At 44.2% G+C, this 21,240-nt stretch overlaps 1 protein-coding gene across 6 annotated transcripts in view; it reads right to left on the reverse strand.

Annotated features, from left to right (window-relative positions):
* Rffl (ring finger and FYVE like domain containing E3 ubiquitin protein ligase) overlaps positions 1–21,240 on the reverse strand; it is a 69,652-nt gene that overhangs the window by 23,161 nt on the left and 25,251 nt on the right. The window lies entirely within an intron of this gene.

Consider the following 21,240-nt stretch of genomic DNA (forward strand, 5'->3'; position numbering starts at 1 on the left):
GCAAGCTCTAACTAACAACTATATTCACAGTTGGTTCTCAGGGCAAGTGGTTGTCATGTCAATGCCACCATGCAAACTAAACTCTCTTCTCTTGGGAAGGCTCTTCTGATTCCTTAGCCCTAAATAGACACACAAACATCTGATTACATTGCTAAATAACTAACCAGGGAACCATCGATGGGGAATAAGTAAGCAGGACACTTTGGAAAGCTAGTCTCTGTCCTGCAAACCCCTTTCTAGATCTTAAAAGAAGACAAGTACCACACCTTTCCTGAAGGCTCAAAAACTCCTCTTCAGTTCCCTCACCCATTCTGAGAAGAGGGATTCTGGGGTTTGATCTTCAAACACCAACTGCACTTTTACTGTGCTTGACTGAAACCTTGCGCCCTGCATGAAGGATAGAAAGGTGGGGGAACGTAAGGTAGGTGGTAAATAAAAAAACTGTACTGTTCCCTGAAGAACCCTGCAGGAGAGGCAAGTATGGCTAGTGAGCATGTGGATTTTGTAACTTTGTGGGATATGCTAGTATTTCTGATGCTGAACAGGAAAATTGTGGTGTTAATAGTAAGGTAAAACAAATTGCCTATTCCAGGTGGGTTTGGTACAGTCCTAGAAGCAAGAGAACAGATAATATGATTTCTTAAAAAAAAAAAAATGTAGATTCCTAAGTAATTTTAAACTATTCCTCCATTTTGTACACCTGCCCAAGGCAAATAATCTAAAGTGGATCACTGGCTGTCATGGGCTTGGCCACAAAAGGAGCGGGAATAGAAAGGGAGCACTGATTTACACTGAGATTCCAAAACCACCTCACCAGCCACAAGAAACTAAAGCAGTAATGTGGTGACATATTGTGTACCCTAATAAATTTATCTGAGGATCAGAGGACAGAGCCAGCCACCTAGATTAGACATAAAGATCAGGCAGTTTGGATCTCTGTGAGTTCAAGGCCACACTGGAAATAGAGCCAGGCAGTGGTGGCGCGCGCGCACACACCCACCCACACCCACACCCACACACACACACTTTTAATCGCAGTACTGGGAAGCATACACACCTTTAATCGCAGAGAGTGATGTCTGGGCAGAGAAAGGTATATAAGGTGTGAGGAACTCAGTCTCTTTAGGCTGAGGATTTCGTAGAGGTAAGAACTACTAGCTGGCTGTTCTGCTTCTCTGATCTTCCAGCTTTCACCCTGATATCTGGCTCTGGGTTTGTTTTTTGTTTTATTAAAAGATTATCTAAGACTTGAACAATATCTAATGGCCCCAAGTTTTGCATATAATCTGTCCTGATTTTAATTAACTGTCTGGTGCACCAACGTGGCTCTGCAACAAGAGCTCCACAGATGCAAACAGCTACATCCGGGAACTATCACTTCCATAGTGAACCCACTGTACACAACCTCACAAAGAACCCTTAAAAATAACCAGGTTAAAGTCCCCTCAAGCCTCAGAGAAGTACCTTTTGATACAGCAAATCATCAAATGGCTGAATCATCTCATTTATCCAGGGGTGGCACACCTATGGCCACTAATGTATTCCTGGAATGGTTGACAGCATCTATGCTCTAAGTGCATAAAGCAAAGCATCTGGTGTTATGGATCGTTAATACAGAATGGGCTGAGTTTCATCTTGTATATTATCCTTAAAAAGCAATTAAAGTATAATTGCAAAGGCTTGGAGGGAAATGCTGTGGAAGGCCTATCAATATGGCTTAGTCAAGGTTCTCTGAAGTAATTGATGAGTAATTATATATCTGAGAAGGACACAGTAGTCACCAACTAAAAGAATGCTTTTTTTTTTTTTTTAATCAGACACTGAGCTAGGTGCTTCACCTAGCATTATTATTAGCTCATGCAGTTCTAACAAGTTAGTATGAACTGGTCATTTTCAGGGAAGAAAACCAAGAGAAATAAGTTGCTGAAATTCACAGAAAGTGGGTAGCAGAGCCAGGCCCTAAACATAGGTCCCTAGATTCAGAAGTCAATTTACCCTGCAGCCTACCCTACTCTGAGTGCTGACTCTATTAGAACTTGTTTGTCAATGTACAGGCATGCTCCAAGATCCCCCAGGTTTTAAAAATGTTTCCTTGTCACAAGGCAAATACAAATTACAGGCCAGTGTATTGCCATCAAATACCCACTGGCACAGTCAAAATGGAAGAGATTCTAACAAGTGTTGGTAAGGCTGGAGAACAAACAGGATTCTGACATTGCTGGGAGAAGTGGCACCCACTTGGTACCAGGTGTGTATCAGTAATGACAGGGGAGGGACAATGTGTACATACATCTGAGAGTATGTGTGTGGCATATACAAACACACACATTTAATTCCATGGCTTTGTAATTCTGCTTCCAGGTATAATACACTCGCTAAAGGAAATGTATTCACCAAAAGAAAGCACACAAAATATCCAGGGAAGCACTACTATAATAGCCCCAAGCTAGAAACAGCCCGAATGCTCATCGAGAGCAAATGGAGAAGTAAATTATGTTTCTGCAACTATGAGATATACACACAGCAGTACAGACAAATCTTATATAGACCTAATGCTGACTGAAAGAAACAGGCACAAATGTATATATACCAAACGACCACATTCAAAAGGAGCAATGCCAATCTAGTGTGGAAATTAGGATAGTTTCTGATCCTGGCAGGATGGCATATCCCAAATCCCACCTACTTGGGAGACTGAAGCAGTTAAATCACTTGAGTCCATGAATTTAAGGCCAGCCTGGCAACACAGCAAGACATAACCAATCAATCAGAACAAAATCAGGAATAGTGGCCGTGCTTGGGAATGATAGGTGGAAAGAGGCACAGGGACTTCTGCTAATACTGTTTCTTTTTAAATCTCTTATTTATGTGTAATCTATGTTCCTGTTTGTCTGCATGTGTAATGCTCACAGAGGTCAGAAGAGGGCATCAAATTTTTTGGAACAGGAATTGCAGGCAGTTAAGAGCTGCCAGACATCGGCGATGGGAATGGACCCGTTTTCCCCAAGAGCAGCAAGAGTTCTTAATCACTGAACCATCTCTTCAACCTCAATGTTTCCTAGGTGATTACAAAGATATGATTTGTAAGAGTTAATTAAATTATACATGTAATTTGTGTATTTCTCTTGTGAGATGTGGATTTTTTTTTTAAAGTAATCTTCCTGCCTCTACTCCTACAAATGCTGGGATTAAAACCATGTGCCACCACACCAACTTATATGGGATATTTTAAGCACCTAGTAAAATATATACAATTTGTAATAACAACAAAACCCATTTGACTCCCACCCCTGTAAAGTTCATTTTCTCTACATCAAAATGCCTCTCAATATTTTACTAGAGTCCCTTAACCTCTTTCGTACTCATCAAGCTCCTCCAAACTCCTTGACCCGGGTGCTCCATATCATCTCTCGTAAGTCATCAAAGCCAATTTCAAGTGGCCAGATCTTACTCACACTTCTCTGTCTCATCTCCTCGATCTCTCAGCATTCCTGGGCGGTGACCCTCACGATTCCAACCATCCCCTAGCCTCTAGAGCTCCACACCATTTACTCCTCTCTTCCCACGGAGCTCTCTGCTGGTTCTCAGAGGCCAGGACACTCCAGCACACCTCAGAGGGTTTTCCGCAACACTCTTAGGCTAAAGAGTCCCATCAGCACCCCCTCCACCCTAGCAGCAGTCTGCTTCTTATCCCTTACTTCCCTGTCCCTCCTTAGGTTGTTCAGGTTTCCAGTCTGTCAGGTTTCTGCCTGGATAGCTCCCTCTGGTCTCGAGTCTGACCCTTCTCTGGAATCCTCCCCATTTAACTGCCCAGACGTCCCCTGCTTTCCTTCAAGGCTTTCATAATATGTAACTCTAGACACCCAAATTGTGGGATGAAGAGAGTGTGGTCAAACTCTACTCATATTTTATCAGCATATCTGATATGGCAAGTTCTCATTTCTCCTTAGGACCAAAAAGCTCATTCTCAATATTTACAGGGACAACATGAGTGAGAAAAAAAAATCTTGGTGAACAAATTTAAGCTTGTGTCTGTGTCGTCTGTACTTATTATATAGGTGTGCGCACAAGTATGGGTGGATGCATATGCACATGGTACCAATGTGTGTAAAGGCCAGAGGTCAGCATTGTGTGCCATCTTAATCACTTGCCACCTTATTTTTTGAGACAAGGTCTCTCACTGAACCCAGAGCTCATCGATTTGACTAACTGGCTGGCCAATGAGCTCGAGAGTTCTTCGTTGTCCTTTCCAGTGCTGGGATTACAGATGCACACAACTGCCTCTTGAGTTTACATGGATGCTGAGGACCTAAGCTCCGGTCCTTGTGATTTCAAGTAAGCACTATGCCAACTAAGCTGTCTCCTCAGCCCCTACTTAATTTTTAAGTCTATATACTTCCCAGAGGTAGGCAACTATAGGGATAAGAAGTAACATCCATAAAGTACCTATTTAATGGTGAAATATTTGACGGACAGCACATTAGAGACATTATTAAACTGTGTTACAATTCTAAAATGGCAATGACCTGTGTATTTCAGTGACTCCTTTTTTTTTTCTCCCTGGTCACCCGAGGTACTATGTGGGGGCAGGGCTGGCACACAGCTGGTTGACTACACTACCCACATGATAAAGAATCCCTGTTTCTCAAGAACTCACCTGAAATTTACAATCATCTCTCAACTTGGAAGACTGCTTGCTTTTAAAAATAAGTTGATCAAGCAAGAAACTTGAACTTGCTGAAGCTGTTAGAATCTCAGGGCTGCAACTGGAATTCTCCAGCAAACCTGCCTGGGACATGGAGCCCTGATGTGGGAAGATTTCGTGTGCTGGTGACACAAGGAACATCAACTAAGTGACTGCTGTTGTAAGCAAGCAACCTGCAGCGTGAACCGGATTACCAACTGGCCTCACATGCTGGGTGTGCAGCAGTGGAGCACGTTCGTTCTCTCTGATTCTCAGGTTATTTCTAACATATTTATTTCAGAGTAAAGAACTCAGAGCCCCTAAGCCACAGAGGAAACAAGAGTATGGTGGAACTTTAGAACCCATAGCTGAATAAAACCCCTGCTGAAGTGGTGCATGGACCAGGCATAAACAAGAAAGACTTCACAAGGTGGGAACTCATTTCTAAGCCCTGTAAATCCTAAGAGAGATACCCCACCCTCCAAGGCAGTCCTTTGGGTGGGATAATGGATAACACAGATTTCCTAAATGAGAATTTTATCTGAGAGATAAAATAAGAGAAGACATAACAGGTTTTTTTTTGGGGGGGGGGGGAGATGTTCCCAAATATGATGTTTTAATTTGGTTTTAGAATCAGTCAGACTGGTCCTTAAATTCTGGCTGTCATACTGAGTGAGTGCGCTTGAATGTAGTCTTCGGGCTTCAGACTAACAGGAATAAACATCTCTATCCTCACAGGCTGGCCACAGAGGTGGTGCTCTGCATGGAGAAATCTTACTTGTACTAAGTTTCCAACTTTCCATAAAGAGCAGAGGGCAATCAGGTATATAGTCCAAGTCTATAATCCCAGCACTTGAAGGGTGGGAGGTAGGCAGAGGGATCCAGAAGAATTCAAGGCCTGAGTTACATGAGACCCTGTTATCTCTTTTCTTACGCACACACCTCCACACACACACACACACACACACACACACACACACACACACACACAACCGCAGAGGGCAGTGCTAGGTATAGACATTACTGGGCAAGGGGTTGGTAAGGATTACATGTCTGCTTCTCTCCACACTAGCTTCCAAAGCCTCCATGCACACACATGCACTTGTCATTAGGGCAGTTAAGCTTGGCAGCTCCTTTCCACTACCAAGCTAGCTACTTCAGTACAAAGGATTGGAGCCTTGGCAGTGAGATATCTCCTGTGATGCTGTTTTGAGGGGCAAAAGGAAAACTGGAAGAATTATTCAGTCTCAAGGTTCATCAGTGATTCAGGAAAGTGATCTTATTTTTTTAAGAACAAAGTAAGGCCAGGTGGTTGTGGCACAATCCTTTAATCCCAGTACTTGGGAGGGAGAGTCACGAGGATCTCTATGAGTTCAAGGCCAGCCTGGTCTACAAAGCAAATTCCAGGACACCCAAGGTTACACAGAGAAACCTTGTCTCGAAACAAACAAACAAACAAACAAAAACAAACACACAACAACAACAAAGCACAAAAAGAACAAAGAACATTTCAAAACACCTAATGTGTGCTGAGTTATGCCTGCATCATTATAATGTCTCATTGAGAAACTAAATCTTACATAAATCCAAGTTAAAATGAATGAAGAGAGTAGGTCATACAGCTACTAGATGAGAGAGATGAGACCCAGTTATTTAACTAATTTAGCATCCTACAGAAACAGGTGCTGCCTGGACTGTCCATTTGCCTATAGTCACCACTAGTAACTCAAGAGTTTACCGAGAGAGAAGACAGTGGGAAGCACCTGAGGTGGCCTGCAGGAAAGAAGTATTTCATAACTTCTCACTCCTTCTAAAGATACTACGAAAAGAAAAGAAAAGAAAAAGAAAAAGAAAGCTATCTACAAAGCCGATCTTTCAACACTTGAGCACTTTGTCAAAAGAACAAAAACCATTCCTAAGGATGCAGAATTCTAACTTACACACCTAGGAGATCATTTGCTTTCCCTACTCTGTACAGTTTGGCATACTTCTAAAGATAAAGCCTTTAATACCCAAGATTCCCCTCAGTTTCTTTCTCCTCCCACACACCTTTGTCCTAGCTGATGAGGCTGGCTGCTTGTTTTTCAGCGCTGAGGCTAGAACCTCGCACATTCTAGGCAAGTGCTCTACTGCTGAGTTACACACTCATCCCAAGGAGCAGTTTCTGATTTGCCTCAAAATTGCAATTAATGCTCTACCATCTACCTATTAATGAGGGCTTTCATCAGATCTAAGTAGCAATGAAAATAACTCCTAACACTCAGGGCCTCACTCTCCTGTTCTATGCTTGAGCTACCCTATTTTTCTTTGCCAAATTTATTTTGGTGAAAGCATCATCCTCCAGAGTCCACAGCCTGGACCACTGTCTCTCCCTCCCACATCACTTCCCTCTCAGAGACCTTTTCTGTGCTCTCCCAACATCTCAAGCAGCTCCCTGTAGCTCTAACTCACTCATCAGAGAATCTGTCTGCATCACTCCCTGCCAACACCACTGGAGATCCAAGAGGGACAGAGGAGAGGCAGCATCTCCAGATGACTACATCCCAGAGGGAGAGTGGTCCGGCAGCATGGTGTTACACCCATTCAAAAATTACTTGTATAATCTTTCCCCAAGTACTTATTTTTTTTCTCCTTTTGTTATGGAATGGAAGGTAAGACATGAATAAAGTCAGAGTGGGTCTTCTCGCAGCTTTATTCTCAGTATTACTACTGTATGGAAAATTATCATTGACTCTCACTAATGATAACAGAACCTTTATTAAAAAAAGTCAAAATTTTATGTTCTGCAATTATGATTTTAAAATGACCAGCAAATTAAGGGGCTGATATCCAGGTAGCAGCAGCAGCGGTGCATCTAAGGGATGACCTGAGCCACTAACTCTTCCAAGTTAAGTGTCCACTAAGCTCAGATTGATAAGAGGAAAAACAAAAAACAAAACAAAAAACAAAGGCAGTAGCAGACTGGCCGGAAAGTAACAGAACAATGTTAGTGCTGGAGGTTGTCCAGCAGCAGGAAACCAGAAAGGTAGAGCTGAAGGGAAGCGGGACCATCGCTCCCATTCCCTCCCTGCACGCAAAGGCTCGGAGCCATCTAAGCTCTTTGCGATAGAGCTGTGACAGGAACTGCAAAGTATGCAAAGGAACACACACACACACACACACACACACACACACACACACACACACACACCACCACCACACAGAAGTAAAATAACAGCAGAAAAACCCTAGAAACCAGAGAAGCACACCTCTAGTCAATACACCCAGGTCTGGGAGAAGCTTCTCCTGTCCCACCCAACACAGCCCACAGGCTGGAAGAAGCAACAGTAAGAACAGAGCAGTAGGACACTAGAGGGTCCCGGAACATAAAGGGTTAAAACAACACTGCCAAGTGAGGATAACAGGGAGACCACACTTCCCACCAGCAACAAATGAGCTCTCTTCCTGAAGTGAGAACCACTGTAAACAACTGAAAAACATACATAATAATCACAAGTTATAAATGTTCTTGGGAACTCCCTGGTTCCAACTAGTCTATGACAAATATCTGCAGAGGGATCTCAGCATCTGCTCCGAAGTTCAAGGAAAAGTAATTCCTACCGATGGAGCGGTGCCAAAATATCACCCCCGGGGTTGGACCAATTAAATGGCTGCCTCTTAGTGTGGCGTTTAGGAGAGATGACAGATTGAACACACTGCAGCAGAAACGCACAAATTCATTGCAGCCCAGGCACTCTGCCCCAAAGGGGGAGTCCATCAGAAAACCGAAGCAGTCTGGAGTGAAGTCTTCTAATGAGGCTGAACACAGAATAAACAGGCCGGCAGTTTAATTACTGCAGGATTCGTCTTCCGTCAAAACTGATGACACAGTCCAGAAGGACTGGAGAGACTCAGCTCCCTCTAGCTCTCCTGTGCAGAAAACAGGACTCATCAGGTAAACTTTCTGGGACTTTCTGCCTCAAGAAGCTGTTTTCACGGCTGGGTGGTGGCGGCGCATGCCTTTAATGCCGGCACTCGGGGGCAGAGGCAGGCGGATCTCTGTGAGTTCGAGGCCAGCCTGGGCTACAGAGTGAGTTCCAGGAAAGGTGCCAAAGCTACACAGAGAAACCCTGTCTTGGAAAAACAAAACAAAACAAACAAACAAACAAACAAACAAAAGCAGCTGCTTTCACAAAACACTATCATGCTGGAAGACTACAGGTGAGCCAGGATTAAAATAAAGAAGCCAGGGGCCAGTGGAGAGGGCTCTTGGTACCCCAGGAAAAAGCAATGCACTAATTCTGATTAGGATCAAATGATGCAATTTGCTTTTCTTCCAAAGAGGCCTGCACAAATGTGGCCAAATATAATAAACAGAACCCTAAATCCTGCTTTTGCTTAATTGCTTTAAAACTTAATCTCCAAACAACAGAATCTGCTACTTTAAAAGAAACACTGAAAGGGTTAAAATATGCGCTTTAAGGATTTACCCGAGAGCTAAATATATAATGTGCACTCAGGGAAAAGTGGCTATAAAGATGGGTTTTTTTTAAAAAAAAAACTTTGATTACATTAAAATATAATTTTTATTACATTTGGGGTGGGCATGTACCAGATCATATGTACAGTCAGAGGTTAACTTCCAGGAATCAGTCACAGTTCTCTCCTACCATATAAATCCTGGGGGCCAAATTCAGGTCACCAGGCTCGGCAACAAGCACCTCTACCCACTAAGGCTGCTTGCTGGCCCTCCACTTTGTTTTGAAGGCAGCCTCTCTTGTTACTCTGCAGCTCTGCTACACAGGTGCTGTACAAGGCAGATGATCCTCCTGTGTCACCCTCTCTTCACACTGTAGGAACGCTGGGGCTGGGGTGGCGGGCATTTTCATACAGGTTCCAGGGATCTGAGCCATCTTGCTGGTCTAAACAAATTGCTTTTAAAGCTTTTTACTTTTGTTTCCCAGCTGGAATCTATGTTGCCCAGGTTGGTCTCAAACTCATGGACTCAAGCAACCCTCCCACCTCACAAGGTACATGCCAGTGTACCTGACTTTTCCAGGTTTTTAGAACACAAGACCCCCTTTCTCTGCCTTTTTGCCTCCTTTAGCCATGCCAAAACCTTTACTCCAGTTCCATCAAGTTCTTAGCAAGAGGCTAAATGACCTGTGGCCTTTACTTCTGGCTCTAAATGAGTGTGGAACCACTGGAAGAACTTCCTGGAGCCACTTGCAAGTGACCTGGCTTTCTTTGCAGGCCAGATTGTGATGTCTCTTCCCTTTTCTACCCCACTGCATTAAGTTTCAGTTTGTCTTCCTCTCCTGCAGTCCAGCCAACTCACAATCTGGCGCTTCCCTGCCAGGTTCAGGGTAGAGCAGACATCCTCACCTCCACGCTGACCTAGAGCTGCGCGGCACCAGCACCACACTGCACCTGGACACAGCCAGCGGCAAACGGAGGAGGGATTCAGATCAAGTGCCTTCTTCCTCTCTAACTTTTAGCTGGTCTGATGCTTGGTCTCAACCTGAAAATTAGGCGGCTGACTTTCTGTATTACCTTCTGCTCCTGCTGGATGTGATGTGCTCACCAGCATCCAGCAAAGCAGAAGAAAATAGAGATGTCTAGCTGTAGCCTTTACTCCAGTTCAATCAAGTTCTCAGCAAGAGGCTAAATGATCTGTGGCCTTTACTCTATAACAAAAAAACAAATGAACAACACAAACCACCTTTGTAATTTCACCATATTCTCACCTACTTAGTATTATTCTCTCCTGCTTAAGCTGGCACCCAGACTTTACTTTGCCTCTGTCCCACAACAAATTATAAAATGGCTCCTAGTCAACATCCCTTGATAACATCAAGCCCCCAGTGCAGATTTTAGGAAGTACAGTCCTCACTACCTTAACTTGCAAGGCCACCAGCCAGTCCCACCTGCCTTTTTTTTTTTTTTTTTTTTTTTTTTAACAATTTATTCTTACTCATTTGCCCCTTAAGTTACAAAGCAGAAAGACACACAGACTTCTTTGCAATGTGGCTAGATACTGAATACAGGAAAAGATGTAATTAAGGCCTTTACCTGCAAAACCCAGGTGCTTCCGAGCATGCTCAGTTTAATATAATAAACCAAGTTTACTCTCAGCACCTTAAAAAAAATCGACACATGGTGGCTCAGTGTCCTTGGCTGGTTCTTAAGTGTCTCCAAGCAATTCTCTGTGAAACAAAAGGAGATGTCGACTTTGAAAGTCTAATAATGGAACTTGCTCCAAGAGGTGCCTGCCTTAGTAGCCAGCAATCCTAGTGATTACGACAATAAAAATGTATTTCTTAGTCAAAGGATAATTTAAAAGACCTTTACCTATACCTAATTATAGCTTGAGACGGCAGAATGGGCCAGTTTTGAAATAACTCAGGCAGTTTTAATAATCCACAAAGATTCCAAGGTGACTCCCTGCAGGTGGCTATCCCACAGCAAACCTGGTCCCCTAATCAAGGCAATAAAGCAGATTTCACAGTAGGAAGCAATGAAAAAGAGGGGTAGGACTTAGAAAATAGGGGCTGTTGAGACTGTTTACCAGCTGAGTGACCCCAAGGCAAATTACTTATTTAACGGCTTCTCCAGAGACTTGCCAAAGGGGGAAAGAAACAATTGAGCAGCTACTGTTAGATCCAGCCTCCAGTATGCAAGGAAACTTTCAATTCAAAGATAAAAGTCCTTCACAAAGGCTCGTGAGTACTTTGTAAACTACCTTGGTCAGAACACACTGAGGTGCTAGTAATCCTAGACACCCACAAAAGGAACCTGTTACTCAAAAGTCTGGTAAATTATGTGCTAAAATTTCCGAATTTTTTTTTTTTAAAGCTGGTACAGACTGAATTCCACACCTACCAAGAGTAGCAGACCTTTGATCCAGTGCTATTTCATTTTATAAACCATATGTATGCAATATGGTGTAAACACCATGCCTGAGACTCCAAAGACAGACAGGCCTGGGCCCCAGAAGAAACACTGCTATGTTCAGAGGACAAGCTGTGTTGTGGTTGAATATGAAACGTCCCCATAGGCTCCTGTGTTCGAACACTTGGTCCCCAGGTGATGGCTGTTTTGGAAGGCTGTGAGACTTAAAGGAGATGGAGTCTTATAAGGCGAAGTCAGCACTATGGATGTGCCTTGAAGTTTTACAGCCCACTTGTCTACTCTTTGCTTTCCTGTTACTACAGATGCAATGTGACTAGGCATGTTCCTGGTACCACGCATTTCCTACCATGGCAGACTGTATCTCCACAAACTGTAAGCCAAACAAACACCCTTTCCTCCCTCCCCTAAGCTGCTGCCAGTCAGGTTGGGGTCACAGCACTGAGAAAAGTAATTCATGTGTGCAGTAAATGGCTACTAGCTTCTTTTCACACAAGGAACGCACTTTTCCAGCAAGCTTCAGTACTAAAAGTCTTGGCCTGGACACTCCTCCCTCAGGCTCCCAGATGCTGGAATAATTACAGGTGTGTACCACACCTGGTTAAAGTTTTGACTTTTTACCCACAACAAGTTTCTGAATGCAAGCACTCAAGCTGCAGTGAAGACAACACATCCTGTTTGAACCTGACTTCCTGTTTGGGATTGTCTGACTGCTTTGTGCTGCAGCTCTCCAGCACGACAAAACAGGTAACCTTTCGTAGCTTCTGACAACCAGCTCACTGGGCAGTAAAATCCACTACTATTTAATGTCAAAGATTTGCCTAGCAAGCACTCGTAAGTCATGAACCTCTAAGACATTTTCTGGATTTCCCAGGCTTCATACTGACATCTGACCTGCAATAAGCAATAAAAATACCACAAATGCTGCTGAGATAAGGAAATGAAGTCTAAAACAAAACTTGGAATAATATGAAGGCTGAAAAAAGAGCCACAGAAGTTGAAAATGTTTTCATAATTAAACCATGGCCCCCTTTCAAATGCAGAAGAAACAGATTTCTGTCAGCTGGTCCCCACAGAGCAGATCCCCCAGACGGAGTGTCTGAGACAGTTCAAAGGGTCCTTGTGGTACACATTGCCCTGAACCAGCCTGCCACCACCCTAATAGCTACTGTAAGCACTTCAGTGGCCTCGGCCATCTGAGAGGACTGCATCCCTTGCATGGGTCTGGCCTATGGCCTGACTCGACTGCCTTCCAAGCGCTGGAGGTTTCCCAGACCACACTCAGTGTTAGGAGTAAACACTGGGCACAACAGCCTGGCTTTTATGGACAAGTCATTTAGTTTCTTTCTTTCCAGATGTCTCCTCATCTGGAAAATAGGAGGGCAGGACTCCACTAATTTCTAATGTTTCTTCCAGCTGTAGAAAAAACTCAAGAGATTTAAAATTAGCAGTCAGTGGAAGCGCCTGTGGCTTCCTGGATGGTTTCTTCCGTTTAAAAAAGATGTCTCTAACATCCCACATCCCATAGTGGGAATATTACATGCCTCAATCTAGTACCCAAAGACGTCCCCTCTCCTCTCTTTCAATGTGGCGTAGAAAACTTCCCACTTGAAGGCAAACTACTGATAAACCTTAAAGACCATTCTCATATATCATCTTCTTATAATATGAAGACATAATCACACTTTTTTCCCACACTAGTCATGTGATTTGTGGAAAGAAGAGAAAGAAGCACAAGAGGATGGGCGAGATAGGACCAGCAGCAGGAGGCACACCCACACAGTGACTGTTAATGGGGGAAAGAACCGGCAAAATCTGGGTGAGAAAAGGGAGTGGTGAAGATAAGTCTGTGAGTCAGTGCAAGAGCAGATCACAGCAAGCTTCTCAGAAAGACGGGAGAGGGGACAAATGTCAGTCAGAAGCTCTACTTCTTCATGTGACAGACAGGATGCCTACTGTGTGCAGGGGACAGAACTGGACACCAGGGAAAATGCAAAAGTCAGCATACAGCTCCACGCACAGCACACAGTGAGATAAAGGCATGTCCACAGCCACTAGAAGAGGCAGAGAATGCACTGCGACAGAAAGGTGACATAGAAGAGACTCAGAGGAGGGTGTGGCACTCCCAGTGACACACTAGACAAAGGAGGCTTCACAGGAAGGATGACACTCTAAGTCATAAGCAGAGCAGAAACAAAGGTGCCTGAGAAAGAAATCAAGGACGCAGAAGGACAAGTACCTGGATTTGATTTGAGACACAGGAAGGCAGGAAGAGAAGGCAGTCTTAATAATAAACCTAGCAATCCTAGAGCCATGACTAAATTGGACAGCTGGACTGGAGCCAGAGTGAGAATTCAGAAGTCGGCTTTAGAATCTGAATTTAAATGTCATGGAAGAAGAGGGTGCTGACAAGCTAGGAGCTTGAAGAAACTCAAAACCCTGGCCCCTAAAATTGACATAAAGTCTGTGTGCACAGTATGTAAGAAAGGCTCGGATGGTGATATGGTATAAATATATTATACAAGGAAGGGGGCGCTCTTGCGCCAGACAGCCCAAAGTGGTGAGCAGCAGAGCCAGTGCTAAGATCAAGGAAGGAAAGGGGTGCAAGGGGAGGAAGGGGAAGAGGAGGAGGATCTGCTTTAGCAGTTGGACGATGTGAAGGTGGGGCTGTCCCTGCTTCTGGCTAAGGTGACAGGCAGTGCCACACCAAGCTCTCCAAGTTACCAGTCAGCCCCAAGTCCATCCTAAGTGTCTTCATTGTTATTAACCAGACTCAAAAGGAAAACTTCAGGAAAATCTACAAGGGCAAGGTACAAGCCTCTGAAGGAGACTAGAGCCACGTGCCTGCAAGGAGAAGCCGAAGACCAAGAGTCAGCAGAGGAGGGGAAGGCTGTACCTGTCGAGCAAGTGTGTGGTCAAGGCCTGAGGTGGCCACAGCAATAAATAACCACAAGACTGGCTGGAAATACAAACAAACAAACAAACCAAAGAATGTGGCTATATCAAAGAGTGGTCCAGAGAGAAACTTGGAAAGATCTTAAAAAAAAAAAAAAAAAAAAAAACGTTCTCGGTGTGTACACTCTACACCCTGCCCATCTGCCTCCTGCTCCCAAGATGGAGAGCAAACACTTCTTTGCTGGTTCCTTCTCTGTCACTGTGACCGTTAATCTTCATTGTCAATTTGACTGGATTTGGACTCACTGAGGAAACACGGCTCTGGATGTGTCTTCCAGGGTATTCTGGAGAGGGAAGACCCACAAACCCACCCTGAATGTGGGCCGCACAATCCCATGATTTGGGGTATAGATAAGGGAGGGGAGGACAGACACGACTCGACCCAAGAGGGACGCCAACATCCCCCACTGTCTGCTCCTTGCTCTTCACAGACATTAGGTACCCGCAACATGCTCCAGCCACCATGTACTCTGCCATGCTGTCCCCATAGACTGAGAAAAGTCATTAATACAGCCATACTCTAGTCTCTAGAGTAGTCACAGTGAACATTTATTTAAAAGAAAATAAATAGACCTTCACTATTTATTCCTTTCCTGCTTCAAACCTTCAATAATTTCCCATCATGCTTTCGAATAAAGCACAGGTTCCCTTCCCTGTATGGCCCATGAAGGCCCCATGCCAGAGGTGCCAGCCTTCCCACTTACTGTATACCTCTCCTCTCCTTCACCTCACTCTAACTTTCTATCACTCTATTTTCAATTTTTCAAAACAAATAGCAGTTTACGGCCCCCAGGCCTACACATTTGGGGTCCCTTTCCTAGCTGGAATATTCTCACAGTTCAGGCGGAGGCGCTATCGGTCTTTCGTTCCCCTTCCCTCTAGCTCGGCTGTCTGGCCCGCAGCAGAGTATACCATGCTGTTTTTTCTGACGTCAGGTCTCAGCCTTGGTTTCAGGACTGCATTTTTGGAAGCCTGCTGGTAAGTAAGATCAAACCTTCAACTCTTCCAAATCAGTTCCTCCACCTTCTGAAAGCAATAGGATCCACACTGTAGACTTCAGAACAACTAACTTCTCATCATTCATTTGCTCCACCTGTCCAAAATCCTAATGACCTTGGAAACTGAATGCTGCAAGTATCACTGCATTCCTGAATGCGCTCAATCGACCACTTACCCATTCAACAAAAACTGAGAGCCTCTAGAAGGGGAAGCACTGTGGTAGAGGAAAAGAAAGAAGATAGTCAAATCATCTCGCAAATATTTAATTAGAGACTAAAACACACTGTGACACACTTGACACTAGGACAAAGAAAATTGAGTGATGCATCAAGAAAGAAGCTCTGATGATGTGCTGCCTGAATGAGATAGAACTTACAAGAGGAAGTGTGGATGAAGTGTACCAGGCAGCCCTGGCCAAGTGCAGGAAGCAGCAGGAAGTCAGGTGTGGCCGTCTTAACGCACCCACCACGATACCTTACATATTAAACTTATCTGGACCTGTCCCCCCACCCCCATTCTCATGTTGCTGGTAGTTACCTGAGAGGACACAGTGTCTCTTATAAACTAACACCCCCCAGGAGACACTTAGTCACGCGTCTGGTACCTAGGAGTCCAAGCTTGTAAATTCCCCCAGGTGACTCAGATACGCTGCCAAATTCATTAAGTCATGTGCCTATCCATTCAGTGACTGTACACTGAATATTCTCTCATGAAAAATATCTAAGGTAATATGGTACATTGTCTCAAAATTAGCAGCAATAATCCCGATCATAGCACATATCCTTTTGCAGGGTGACTTCAACACTCTACCCTCCACGGAGTGAAGTCCATGAACTAGCCTGACTCTGGCCTAGACTTGGCCAAAACACTGGGGGCAAAGTGGTCAATTTGAAGATTTTGACCCTGCAGCTTCCATTATGGCCTAGGAGCTTGATATTGCTCAATGATGAGAGAGACGAAGAAAGAGACAGACTTCCATTGAGGACCACCAAGAAGTTGCAACCAACAACTTAGTACCAAGACCGAACAAGTGAATGAAGCCAAATGGATCCCTCATCACATCAGCGTCACACGGAGCACCGTAAGCCCACAGAGCTATCAACAGCAGAGTGGTCATCCTATGCTACTTAAGCTTCAGAGTAATTGTTTACTGAGTAATCGATAAATGGGACACTACAAAATTCAAAACTCTCCGTAGCAATCATTCCAGTGTTTTCTAATTTTGATGATCTTAAAAAAAAAAAAAAGCCTCTTCCTCATATTCATCGAAATAACTCCCTCTTTTAATTCAAGGCCATTTAGGTTCATTAAGAACAGAATTCAAGGCTGGGCGGTGGTGGCACTCGCCTTTTAATCCCAGCACTTGGGAGGCAGAGCCAGATTGATCTCTGTGGGTTCAAGGCCAGCCTGGTCTACAGCTCGAGATCCAGGACAGGCTCCAAAGTTACACAGAGAAACCCTGTCACAAAAAAACAAAACAAAAGAACAAAACTCCTCTTGGCAACCATACTTCTACTTGAAGATGGAAATCAAGCCATCCCTTAGCTTTTGCTTTTCTAGGCTAACAACTTTTTAACTAGTTGGACCTATTTTTCAACCTTTTATTCATCTTTTAAGTATAAAGGAACCAAAATTGAATGTCATTAGTACCTAACAGACATTATTTCCTAACCCCAAAGGACTTTTCTATAATCTAATTTTGCAGTCCAAATATGAGAGCACCCCAAAAGTTCTGACATGCTCCACAAACGTGACTACCCACTAGAATGTCTGAGGCCTTTTCTGCTCCTCACACACTTCACTCCACTTCATGCTTTCTCTTCTCACCTGGTCTCACAGCACAAAGGGAAGCATGAACAAACTTGGAATCACAGAAGAAAGCCTGATGGACGGTAGCTCAGTGAAAAAGGGCACTTGCATGCGAGCACGTGGGAGGCACTGGACCCAATCCCCAGGGCATGGGCACAAGAATATATACGCACAGCACAAGAAGTTGGAGTGGAGAGGTTTCTAACCATAATGGGGGTCTTTCCATAGGGCAGAAGGCCAGATCTCATTACTCCTCCTTCTACCTCGATCATAATAAAGTGGCACTGTAAAGAAATGATCCTTAGCCCCTGCCTTCTGAGCAAAGGCACCATTTATACAGAACTGGACAGGGTTTATTTAATTACAAAGAGGCCTGCTAGTTGCTTAATGCTATAAAAGAACACACACCCCCTCCAGTTTTATGTGAATAAATGCTTCTATATCAGTACCAGCTTTATAATCACTTGTTGGGGGTGGGCAATAAAGCCAATCCAACACAAGGTTATTGTGTGCATCAGATAAAATGAAATACAGAAATAGTTTTATAATGCACTATAAAAAATGTTAATGGGGCTGGAGAAATGGCTCCGCGGTTAAGTTGGCCCTGATACTCTTGCAGTGGACCTGAGTTTGGTTCCCAGCACCCCTATCAGGCAGCTCCCAGTTGCCATTAATTCCAATTCCATGATCTGATGCCCTCCTCTGGCCTCTGAGGGCACCAGGCATGCACATGGTACTAACATGTAGGCAGTCAAACACACACACAAAATAAAAACACTAAGCCACATGGTGTGCAAAGATTTCAGCAAGCCCTTTAATCTTCAAGTAAACTCAGAGTGACCATCTAGACTCCAGTGAAATAAACAAGCAGCCATGAGTCTGAGCTCATCCAACAGGAACCCAAGCATCCTTCTAATGAGAGAGCATATGGATTGTCCAACAGTTAAAAGAATAATAAAGACATTTAGAACAATGGTTTGACCCTAGGGATCCATTTCAGCCACTCTGCCTGATGTACCAGGCTCCAGACTAAGGACCAAATTCAGTCAAAGAACAAGATAACTAGAGAAGAGAGGGAGAAAACAATAGACAGGGCAAGGGAGAGGGAGGGAGGGCAGAGAGAGGAGAGAGAGAGAGAGTTGTGGAAACCCAAATAAGGAAGAATAATCAAACTCAGGTCAGAGACTTTATAGATGAGCAAATCTTCTGGGGATGAGACTTTGCCAGTTAGAGAAGGGGCTGCTATTAGGAAAACGATCAATCCCCAATGCAGTGGACCTCAACCTTCCTAATGCTACAACCCTTTAAAACAGTTCCTCATGTTGTGGTGACCCCCCCAAGCATGAAATTATTTTCGTTACTACTTCATAACTACAATTTTGCTACTGTTATGAATCATGATGTAAATATCTGTGTTTTCCAATGGTCTTAGGCAACCCCTTATGAGAGGGATATTCAACCCCAGGGATCTCAACTCACATGTTGATAACCACTGACCTGAAGGGATATGTAATGGCCAGCGAATGGGAAAAAGAACAATTCAGTGAGGGTAGCTGAGGGAGACAGAGACAAGCTGTTTATCAGTAGTCACAGGATACTATCATGTCTGGAGCACTTTACAAATCACAATAAGCAGCAATGATTGTTTTTTTGTTTTTTGGGTTTTGTTTTGTTTTGTTTTATGATTTTTCGAGTCAGGGTTTCTCTGTGTAGCTTTGTGCCTTTCCTGGATCTCGCTTTGGAGACCAGGCTGGCCTCGAGCTCACAGAGATCTGCCTGCCTCTGCCTCCCGAGTGCTGGAATTAAAGGCGTGTGCCACCACCGCCCGGCTTATGTTTTTTGGGTTTTTTTTTAGTCCAGGTTGGCCTTGAACTCACAGAGATCTGCCTGCCTCTGCCTCCCCAAGTGCTGGGATTAAAAGCATGCACCACCACTGCCCCAATGATTCTAAAACCCAGGAATGGGAAGATGAGATTTGGTCTTTAAGAAGAAAAAGTTGGCAACAACATGGAGAAGATGTGAATACATCAATATTTATATCGGAGTGGCCGAAGTCCAACAGGGTTCTGAACAGGACTTGTACCAGATTCTTGCAGGCAAAGCCAGTCTTTGGTATGTGAAATTTTAGGAAAGGATAGTCTCTATTTGAAGGAGGTGGGCCCTGTCTAAAGTATTCACAAACAAAACTCTTACACCAGTGATATACTTAAAGAAAACAAAACACAGTAAAAACAAATGTCCAAGGGCTAGAGAGACAGCTCAGCGGTTAAGAGCACTTCTAAGAGGACCAGGGTTCAATTGCAAGCACCCAAACAGCGACTCACAATCACCTGTAACGGCAGTTTCAGGGGATCTGACGCCCTCTTCTGGGCTCTGCAGGCACCAGGCATGTACATGATGTACATACACATACAGGCAAGGAAAACACCCACACACATAAAATAAAAATTAAGGGGAAAACTTTTTTGTCTAACCCCCTCCCACACACCCCCACCTCCCGCCCAGACAGGGTTCACTATGTAGCTCTGACTGTCCTGGAACTTTAGACCAGGCTGGCCTTGAACTCAGAGATCACATGCCTCTGCCTCCCAAGTGCTGGCATTAAAGGTGTGCGCCACTATGTTTAGCTATGGGAAATTTTTTTTTTAATGTCCACTCATCTGTAATTTAATGACTAAGGATGAAGAAAAGCCATATGAACCTTACTCCAATATAGTCATCAGTACTTAGCAACCACAAGTCTACCACATTTAGAGGATGCGAACATAAAAATGAATGAAAAGGAAGATTCAGTGGGTATAATTAACAAAGTTCCACAATACAGCAATATACATAGGTAGCACGCAAGACAGCAGGTGAGAATGAGTTCGGTTGTGTCCACGTTGAGTTTAAGAGGCTTTGGACAGCCAGGGCCTTGGCTGTGTCTCACATACATGAAGGACAGTCATTGAGGTTTGTCCAATTGCCAGTAAGGCTCATGTCTGAGAAACACTGCTGGACTAGTAGGATATAACAAGGGTAGCTGAATTTATGAGCATATCTGAAGGTCTTAGAGGGAAGGGAAGATAGCAAAGCCTTGAACACCTCAACATTTGTGAGATAGCGAAAAGAGAATGAGAAAAAATAACAGAGGACCCTGGGAGAGAAAAAGTGAAGACCGCCAGGAGACTGGCTCATCAGTGTGACTGTCAGGCAGAGATGGAAGACAGAGAGCGAAGAGGGGTGTGCACACAGGGTGTGAGGGGCGCCAGTAAGCAGGGGCTCCCTGCTGAACTTCAGGGAAGCACGAGCAGCAGGCTGTTAGGTGTGGAATGACAGAGGTCAGAAATGAGAACGTTCCGTGCAGGCTTTTCCACACTCTGCCTTTACTGAAAACCAAGTACCACAGACACACAGTACAGAACAAATGAGATTCTCACACGCCCATTCCACGGCTGGAATAAACAGCACACTCTCTGACGGAGCCTCACCCTGCCTTGGAAAGTAAGCAGAGGCTTTGAAGAAGTGACTTCTGTATACTAATCAGCTGGCCAGGTGTTTAAGAGAAGGCCGGGAGGGAGGAGAATGTCGAGAGAGATGACAGTGTCACTCCAGCTAAACAGGTAAAAAGCTTAGAGGCAAAAAACAGGAAAGCGATGGGCAGGGATCTGAACAAAACCAGGAATGAGAGGAGGATGTTCTTCATAACCCCTCAGAGAAAGGACAGCGTGCATGAGGCTGCTGTTACCAGCGTCCCAGTTCAGTAGCCACTTACTAGGAAGGGAAGCAAACGTGCCCGCCTTACTTTCACCATGACTTAGCTTGATCAAACTGTTTCTCATAAGACACAAACAGAACAAACAAACAAACAAAAAGACAAAATATGAGTAAAGCTGCATACCTTTTATACAATCACTGGTCTGCTC

Source organism: Peromyscus leucopus, chromosome 8b, assembly GCF_004664715.2.
Source record: "Peromyscus leucopus breed LL Stock chromosome 8b, UCI_PerLeu_2.1, whole genome shotgun sequence".
Classification (NCBI taxonomy): Eukaryota; Metazoa; Chordata; class Mammalia; order Rodentia; family Cricetidae; genus Peromyscus; species Peromyscus leucopus.